Source organism: Aythya marila, assembly GCF_965140915.1.
Source record: "Aythya marila genome assembly, chromosome: 3".
In the NCBI taxonomy this organism is placed as follows: Eukaryota; Metazoa; Chordata; class Aves; order Anseriformes; family Anatidae; genus Aythya; species Aythya marila.
The window spans coordinates 101332966-101342435 of record NC_139044.1 but is presented as its reverse complement, the minus strand read 5'-3'; positions in this window follow the sequence as shown (position 1 = coordinate 101342435).

Below are 9470 nucleotides of genomic sequence, written 5' to 3'. Positions count from 1 at the left end.
AGGTTTCTGATTTTACGTATATACACAAAAGATATAATATAAGGGGGGGGGCGGGGGGGGGAATCCCATATTTTCCCTCTCTAGAATTCAACTTTTTTTTTAAAAAAAAGTGTTATATACTGGTAGAAAATCAAATGGACATCAATACTAACAAGAGAGAGTAATGAAGATCTCTGAACTTTAGTTATTTTCTTAGGCTCACAAAATGCACACAGGTCTTTCAGACAGTGCAGGAGCTCAAAAACCTTTTCCTCTGTGTGAAGTCACACTGGCTATTGATGGCAGTAAGGATCTGTATACTGCTGGACCCAAAACAAGAAGAAAGTACAATAAAACTAAGTCACCACTAAAAAACAGACTTCACAAAAATGCACTGAGGTTGTCAAAAATGGGATTAAAAGAACTTCTAACTATTCAATATAAGGTAAAGGCTCTTTCCAGAAGCATGGACTATAAGGGCCTTTCTTGTGTATTTTTCTAGATAACTGGTTTCATGCAGCATAACGATTCCTGTAAATAACATCACTATGAATGGTTTTAAAACATACTTTGATATAATTGAAGCCAAGAAGACCCACCCAAGTTGAGCTTCTCCAAATAACACCTAGTGCTAGTAGGTCAGAACAAAAACTGTGGGCTTTAATGGTGCTGCACTACTGTACAGGTACCGCTAGTGTTGCAATTCGTTATTTCTTCCCTTTTCTAAGGAATGCCATCAAACTATTCAAGGTACTGCTCATTTCAGCAGCAGCAAATGTCTTTCACTGTGTCACTCATGAACCAAGCCTAGATCACACCCTTCACAGACAGGCACTCCTGTATTCAGGACTTCTGTTCAGCAGCCCTTCTGAAATAAATGAAGCTCTGTGTGTCTGTGTGCAGGAGCAGAGGGAGCTGCTTATGAGGACATCTTTCATTCTTTCATTCATGCCAGCTGTGTACACACCAAACAATTCCAAATTCACTTATATTATTTCCTTTAATAGTCCAAGGAATATTCCAGGTAAAATTGATTTCATAGTTAGTTTTTCCGCAGAGCAAGCCATCTATTCTTCATAAACAGCCCTCACAACAACAAATCTTCTCCAAAATTTAATTTACACCTTTAAAAATGTCAGGACCTTCTAGTTCTGGGAATGAATATAGTATGATATCTTTGGGAAGAAAACTGCTGCAGAGCCTCTAGCTGTTTAGAGTAAAAAAATCAAGAACAATTACTGTTACCCAAGGCAAAAACATAACTCCTTTATAAGAATAAAAAAAAAATAATAGGGGTTGAATTCACTAATATCAGATAAGTTCCTCCCCAAAAATATATACAAATGGTGCTCAGAAATTTCTGATGGACTCTGTCACATCCTATGTCATCTTTAATATCAGAATGACTTGATGGTATCAATGAAACACATACCATAGTAGACATATATGCATAAATATAAGCAGATACATATCGTAATACATACATATATGCATATGCATACACTTATGATTGAGTCCTGAGGTCAGAACTTACCTTGACTTTGAATCATGTTTGAAAAAGAACAGTAAACATTTAATCATTGAATGTATCACGTATCACTGGTAACTGAAACATTTCAAAACTGTCCTGTGCTTCTTTTTCCTTTATTTATTTATTTATTCACTTTTATATCAGCTGAAATACTGACCTCTTTTTCACTTCCCTATATTTCTCTCAGCTCTTCTTCTTTACCTTCTTGATATTTTAGGACTAAAAATTCCTTTATTTATTGGCTATGCGATCTGGTTGTGAATGACAGATTCACATAAGTAAATTAGAAGACTTTTTGCTAGGTTGCTGTCTCAGACAGTGAATCTTAATCTTTCTCTTCATTTGTTTTTTGTTTTTGTTTGTTTGTTTGTTTGTTTGTTTTCTCCCCATTTCTCATTACTGTACTCATATTACCATTAAAAGGTTTGTATCTTATGTTAATGTGGTAGAAATGAAAAAGCTTGTGATTTCCTGCCTCCGTAACAACTTGATATAATTATAGGCTTATAATTCATGGTTACTGATACATTATCTTTCAATTTTCACATTGTCTTCTTGTATATGGATTTGTATCTGGGAGACATATATTCATAGTTTCAATAACCATGGGGAGTTTTTGAAGCAGAAGGTGGATATCATTTTTACATAAATATAATTATTCCTCATTTTATGTACTAGAACACATTTCCAGCTGTTAACATTATGAGTTCCTGGTCTCTCTCATTTGATCGTATCATGTTGAATTTCTTTTTGAAAGCATTTCTACTTTAGGCAGTTCTCAATGTAAAAAAGAACAAGTAATGCTAAGAGAAATTTTGCTGCAGTGAAATATTTCCCTAAGTTGCAGGTAAAGAGTACCATATAATTTGTAATGATAACCACGGTAATGAATGCATGGAGTAGTCAGCTATTACTAACGGTAATTGATGCACCTTTCATCTCTTGTCAAGCAGAGTGGTGTGAATTAGGACCAAAAGGCAGCTATCAGCAATCTCATTTCCGGACTCAAACAAAAGGAAAAGAGGTGCATGTCTGAGCTGATAGCTTTTGGCCCTTTGATCAGGCCCTATCAGAAGTCATCCAGACTTAGTAACCTGATTTCTCTTCAATGGGTTACTGTCTTTGATGTAGGTAAAGTCTTACTGAAGATCATATTTATGAAGGAAAAAAACATCAGGATATAATCAAGGAGTTACTGATTCACATGGACAGGTTGTCTTGGCATCCTACTTTCCATGAGGGAGGTAGTAAATAAGGTCTGCTAAGATCATTGAAAAGTTATTTCTATAAACAACCTACAACACACTTTTCTTCTGAAGGTTGTGTTTGCCCTCCCCAGTGTAACAGGAACTTAGGCATAGTTCAGTGTTAATGGAAGTTCCAAGCAAAATAACAGAAAATTAAATTTATTCTTGAAAGAGGGGAGGGAGTGAATTGCCTGTTTGGAAAGAAAGTGTATTTGGAAAATTTTACTTCTAAATAGTTAGACAAATGAAGAAAATTTCAGAGCAAGACTTTTTCAAGTTTTACATTCTTCTACTATAATTCAAGGATATCAAGTGACATATTTAAAAATATTTCAATCAACCCTCATTTTCTTAAGTACTGCCAGGAATTATTCTGAAAACATTTTGTGCCTTCAGTGTTGGTATTACTTTTATGATAGGCCATGGAAATACTTAACTTAATCAAGCATTAAGGAAGACACTAAACAATGTTTAACATTATGTAAAAGACAGTTGGAATAAGTACAATGAACCTACTTGTACAACAAAATTATAAGGCATCTTTTGATATAAACTTTCCAAAGTCTTTCTCTCAATTTCACTGACATGGTATAAATTTAATAAATAGCTAAATTCTCTTCACAACAAATGGATACTCTGTATTTCTGGAAAAAAAGAAAAAGAAGAAAAAGAAATCAAAAAACTACTTCAGAGTGGAAGAGTACTGCAATGTATTTCACTCTGTGCCCAGTGCTTTTATTTTTTCTAATCCAACCTCAAAAGACCTTGGTCTGAGACATCATAAATAAAACACTTTTTGAACTCTCTAAATGCTTAGGGAAATAAACAATATCTAGCTCAGCCTAAATCATTGAACAAAATATCTATGATGGCTGAGAAAATATGATAGAAATACTTTTGTAGACTACCATCCTAAATATAATTATTATTTGTTAATCTTCACAATTGCATTACATTGTGATGTATGGCAAGGTGTAAAAGAGCAGAACAACCACTGTAGCTTTAAGAAAACATTTATCTGCCAGGGAAAAAGTTAGCCTTCAATAATGCATGTTGCATAAATTTTCTAAATTTTAAGTACTTTTATAATCATTTAAATATGAAAAGTACAAAGTAAAATAACAGAATTCTGACCCTATCAAGGGAAAAATGAATTTTAATTTGATTTAAAAAGAGATAAGGTTTAATTCATGGTATTAAAAATGAAATGCACTTTCAGAATACTTTTAAAATGTATTAACTGTTAATCAAAATTAATTGTTTGAAATCTCCATGAGTACACTGAATATTCATTAATTGTTCAATTTTCCCACTTCAGATGTCCATAGATACAGAAGATACAAAATAACATAGCATGGTTGTTTTTTTAGAGGCATTGTCTTACTTCTCACCTTTTTTTTTAAATCAGTGAGAATATAATAATCTTTATATTTGTTATTCTGTTCAAAAGCTGATGATACATTTGAATAGGAACCTAATTTGTTTGAAGAACTGGAGAGATCAGTGCATCATCATGTGTGCCTGTTTTTGAAGCTCCTTGTCCTTGTACCCTCATAGTGACAAGTGAGAAATACATAACTGGAGAGGAGAAGCAAAATTTCTCCAAACACATTGCCTGCACAGGGAAGATATCAGTAGTGATGTGAAGTGTGCTTGGCATTTGGTATAGAGTGTTCCTAGCCCCCATGAGTGGTATGACCTCTTGAAAAGAACTTATATGTACTAAGGCTTAGAAAGAGCTACAGCTGGCTACAGCTGGACACCACCAGACTTAGGCTCTATACAATAACGTGTGTCATAAATGCTGTCTAAAACAAATTGAAGACTGACCTAAACTGAGTTACCTATCTGTTTTAGTTAAAGCTGTGGAAACAATAGGGCCTCTAAAAGAAATCTAGCTTGGTCACAGTGTTGGCAAATGTAGCCTGGAAGGAAAGACAGTCAAACCCAACACTATCTGACTTTACTACTTAGCTTGTTCATTTGTTCACAGCTGTCACAGTACAATTTGCTTCAGGTTTGTGCATTGGGATCTACCTATGTGCTTTATTTAGTATAATCCACTTTTTTCCCCAGCTAGTAAGGAAACTACTTTCCTCACTGAAGATGGTATTTGCAGATGAACAATGATATGTGACAGAGACAATTAGAGGGTATTTTTGTAAGGACAAATCTATCCAGAGTAAATGCAATCAGTTTCTGATTCTCTCAGATAAGGTGCTCTCTAGAAAATATTTTATGGAAGAGAATTATGAAAAGTCAGGAAGAATGTATTCCTCAGAATGAAATCTCTTGATGCTATATTAAAATTATTTCACATGAAAAATACTGCAGAAAATCACGATTTAATTTGAGGGCCAAAAGGGTAAAACATGGAGGCCAACAGAAACCTAGAGCCAAGTGCTGTGCTATACAGGGTCTGCTCTAGGACAGGCTTGCTGTAAGGAGTGTGGATGGGAGCCAGTTGATGAATGTTACTTGTGTTGTGAGTGGTTTTCCTTTCACCTGAATGAAATTTTGGACAATGGGAGGATGCCTGTAAATAAGAAAAACCTAAGACATATAGCACTTTGTAAAGATGCAGTCCAATTCTCTTCCACTAATGTAGACATCAACATAGTGTTTGTTAAAATTGTGGTAGAACCTATGTGTCTTTTACAGTCAAAACTAAGAAGCTGTATGAAAACAGCAGGGATAATTCACACTTTTGAAAGATCACAAGTCATTTACATTCATTTATAATAAATGGTCTCTTTTTTTTTATTATTTTTCTTTTTCTTTTTCTTTTTTCTTTTCTTACAGAGTCCCACATATTTATTTTTAAAAGAAAAAAAAAAAATGTTTTCATGTGGAATGGACTGGAAATACCTATCAGTCCTTACCTTACTTCCTCAGATTGGAAGTGCAACTTTAGATGGAGAATATGAACAGCACATTTTCTTACAGCTCTGCCACTCTGGGCGTTTAAAGGGCTAGCTTAAATGCTTAACTGCTGCTTTGAGGATGCTGGACTGCCATGTACTGATTTGCAATAGAAATTTAAAATCCATGTTTTGCTCATGCTTACTATTTGCTTTAATTCTGATTTAAGAAGAATGTTAATCCATGCAGAGTATCTAAATCCTGATAAATGTTATGAGTTGTACAGGATAATTCTAATTTACTTATGAAATTAGATATCTATTTAACTGTAAGCTTCGGTATGTGCTGGAATGTGTGCAAGGGGTATTATTTTATTGGTTGATGCTGATTGCTTGCCGGCTTTTCTTAAATACTTAAAAACAACAGCAACAAAAAAAATCCACCAGACAAACCTTTTGACATAGCTTTTCAGCTTCCAATTTCCTTAAGTTTACTCTGAGTTGATCTTCCCCAAAAGTCAGCCAAGGAGAATTAAAAACACAGGGTAAGTGTGAGAATGGGATAAGTTCTCATTTTTCTGCTTGTTTTACATAGAGATCAAAAGATGTCACCTTTTCTTTTCCTTTTCCTCCTCCTATCTTCAGGACCTGAAAAACTACTGTGACTTCTATATAGAGGGACTAAGTTGTGAGATTTTTCCAGACTTCTGGCTTGTAGCTTTTGTTCAAGGTGTGTGTCATATTTCAATATTGCAGCTGTATCCTGTCCTCTTTACAGCTAAGTAAGATGGCTTTAAGCTTCATGTCTACTACAGCCAAAATCAACAGACTGCTGTATGTATCTCACGCAATGTTATTTTGAACAGATAGCTTCATTTCATCACCCCAGGACTGACAGAGTAAGGACTAACTAAAGAGAAAATAATCTCAAGCAAGGAGTTATAGCTTCAGTCAGATATGCAAAATGGCTTAGAGATATGTGTTGGCAAACAGGGTAAATGTCAGTGCAGAAATCTGACTTTTTATAATGTGCTGACGTACATATTGCAGACAGGTCACATAAAGAGGAAAACACCAACAGAGGCAGATACATACATTACACACAGGCTATTGATGGCTCATGCTGTTGTAGCCCTGAGAAACAAGTATTGAGATTTTCAAGGACAGGGCATGGCCAGAATGTAGACTTCATGGATTATATTTGCCGACTTAGATGAGACAAGATATTTCTCAACTACAAACAAGAGATTTCTGTGGTAAAGCACCTTTTTTAAATTCCAAACCACCTCAAAAGAACCATTTGTTGGGTCGATCTGATCAATTACCTTCAAAACTAGTGCCAGTCTTTTCATTATGCCCTGGAGTATATCCAAAGAAGGGCTACAAAGCTAGTGAAGGGCCTAGAACACAACTCCTATGAGGAGCAGCTGAGGGAACCGGGGTTGTTTAGTCTGTAGAACAGAAGGCTCTCTACAACTACCTGAAAAGAAGTTGTGTGGAGCTGGGGGATCGGCCTTTTCTCACAGATAACAAACAATAGAGCAAGAGGGGATGGCCTCAAGTTGTGCCAGGGGAGGTTCAGGTTAGAAATTAGGAGAAATTCCTTCCTGAAAAGAGTTGTTAGGTATTGGAACAAGTTGCCTGGGGAACTGGTGGTGTCACCATTCCTGGAGATGTTTAAGGTAAGGTTGGATGTGGTGCTTAGGGACAAGGTTTAGTGGGTAATATTGGTAGCAGGGGGATGGTTGGACCAGATGATGTTGAAGGACTTTCCCAACCTTAATGATTCTATTAATCCATGATTTTATTATAAACTTCTGCTGATGCTAAACGTCTATGTCATCCCATATTCATCTATTTCCCTCATCTAAAATTAGGTTGTCAGTAAGACATAAGCAATTTGAAGACTAGGTTTTAAAGGCAGGCAGATCGTGGTAGAGATATGATTAATACCCAAATACTCTGCCAACTTTTCTGTTTTCTAGTAAAACCTGTTTTAAAGATAGGCATTTTCCCAGTTATCAAGAGATGTGCATAATAGTAGGAGGAGCAGTGGCTATCAGGTTAAATAATTCTAATTATATCTAGAGTTCTCATATATTCTCAAAGTGAACAGACTAAGAGTTTAAAAAAGAGTAATTAAAAGTAGGCTTCTCTAATAGCAAACTTTAATAGTACTTGCAACCCCTACAGATTTCAAAAAAAAATCTGCCAGACATGATTTTGACAGAATTATACCTATCTTTAATAATAATAAAAAACTACTTATTATTATTTTTATTAATCGTAGTAATAGCAACTACAACAACAACAACAATAATAATAATAATAAGTCCATGAGGTTAAACTTATATGTTAAAGGTGTAATGAGTCTATGAAATCCCAGAGGAAGTTAAGAACTTGTTTCTGATCTCACTTAACACCACTTGTATCCTGTCTAACTGTTGACTTCAGCAGAATAGTTCCCAGTGTTCAATTGTGTAAACAGAAGTAAAATAAGACTCTTAATATCTGGGCTTTACAGAAGCCTACAAGGTATGTTTTATCTCCCCTCTATTAAATCTTCTGTGTTAGTTAAGTAACATATTCCCAAGGCCATACTAATCTTGCTGATGATTCTGGTGCATAAACAAAGTGGATGTTTTGGCAGAAAGCCTTAAAAACTGGAATAAGAAAATTTTGAGTGTTATCCAGCTAAAAACATCCATGGTCTTTGAGGTTATGCAAGGCCCTGAAGTCTACAGATGCTGGCTGTTTAGCAGGCCAAAATATTCAGAGACATGTTGGCCTTCAGTGTAAGGTGAAATAAAAATGTCTCTGTATGTGGTGGAGAAAGTTTAGTAAAGATGATGGAAAGAAGTTTCAGAAATCTGCTTATGTTTGTTGCCTGATCACCCAGCTGTGATCAGGGACTCTGCGTTGGTCACTGCAAGACAGAGTGTCACTTGGATGTTTTGGGTCATTACATAGCTATCATATATGATAACACAGACAAGAACTTCAAAATTGTTTATGTATTTATTCTCACACCATCCACATCAGGCATGGGAACCCACAAGAAGGCTCTAAACCCCAAACTCACCACACCTACCTTGAGGCATTTGTCTAGGGTCATAAATACAGAAGCAGTCTCCGCAGAGAAAAAGAATTTTCAGAGACTGGTTCAGCCCAGGTAGATTTCACTAAACCTCTGGAAGTGCTTTTCTCTCCATTTACAATCCTATAGGATGATAGTACTAAGCTTTTAACTTCAGACATATAACTGAAGTGTCTAAATTTAATGGAAGGAATCGAGACATCAGTGTCTTTTTCTTGATTTAATCAGCTATAAGAGAGACCATAGTACAGCAGGAATGAAATTAAGATCTCCTCTAAGTCCCAAGCCTTACCTACTGAAATGTTCTGCCATTCAGCTTCCATCTAAACACCTAGACATCTAAAGGGTCAAATGAGAACAGAAATGTTAGGTGATTATCCTAAGGTGAGCTATACTCATGTGTCCTATATTTAGCGTGGTGTTTTTCCTGTTTCCCATCAGTGACAAAAAATGAGTATATCTCATTTTTTGCCCAATGTTTGAAGGTTATGTGTACTTTTTCCTCCTTATTCCCCAACCAAGGCCACTTAGTCTGGTGGAAGCCACAGCATCTATGTCAGGAAGGAATCGTCTTTCATGGGGACTGATTTTTTGTGTCCAGAGTTTCCTACAAGTCTCTCCTGCTTCCTGAAGCAGTAATGCAAATATGAAATATTCCCATGACTCATCCCATGGGATGAGTGTTAGTTTTGATGTCTGCAATGAAACTATTTAGCAAATATTGTTAAAATAAGTGCGTACATGTCATGGATAGC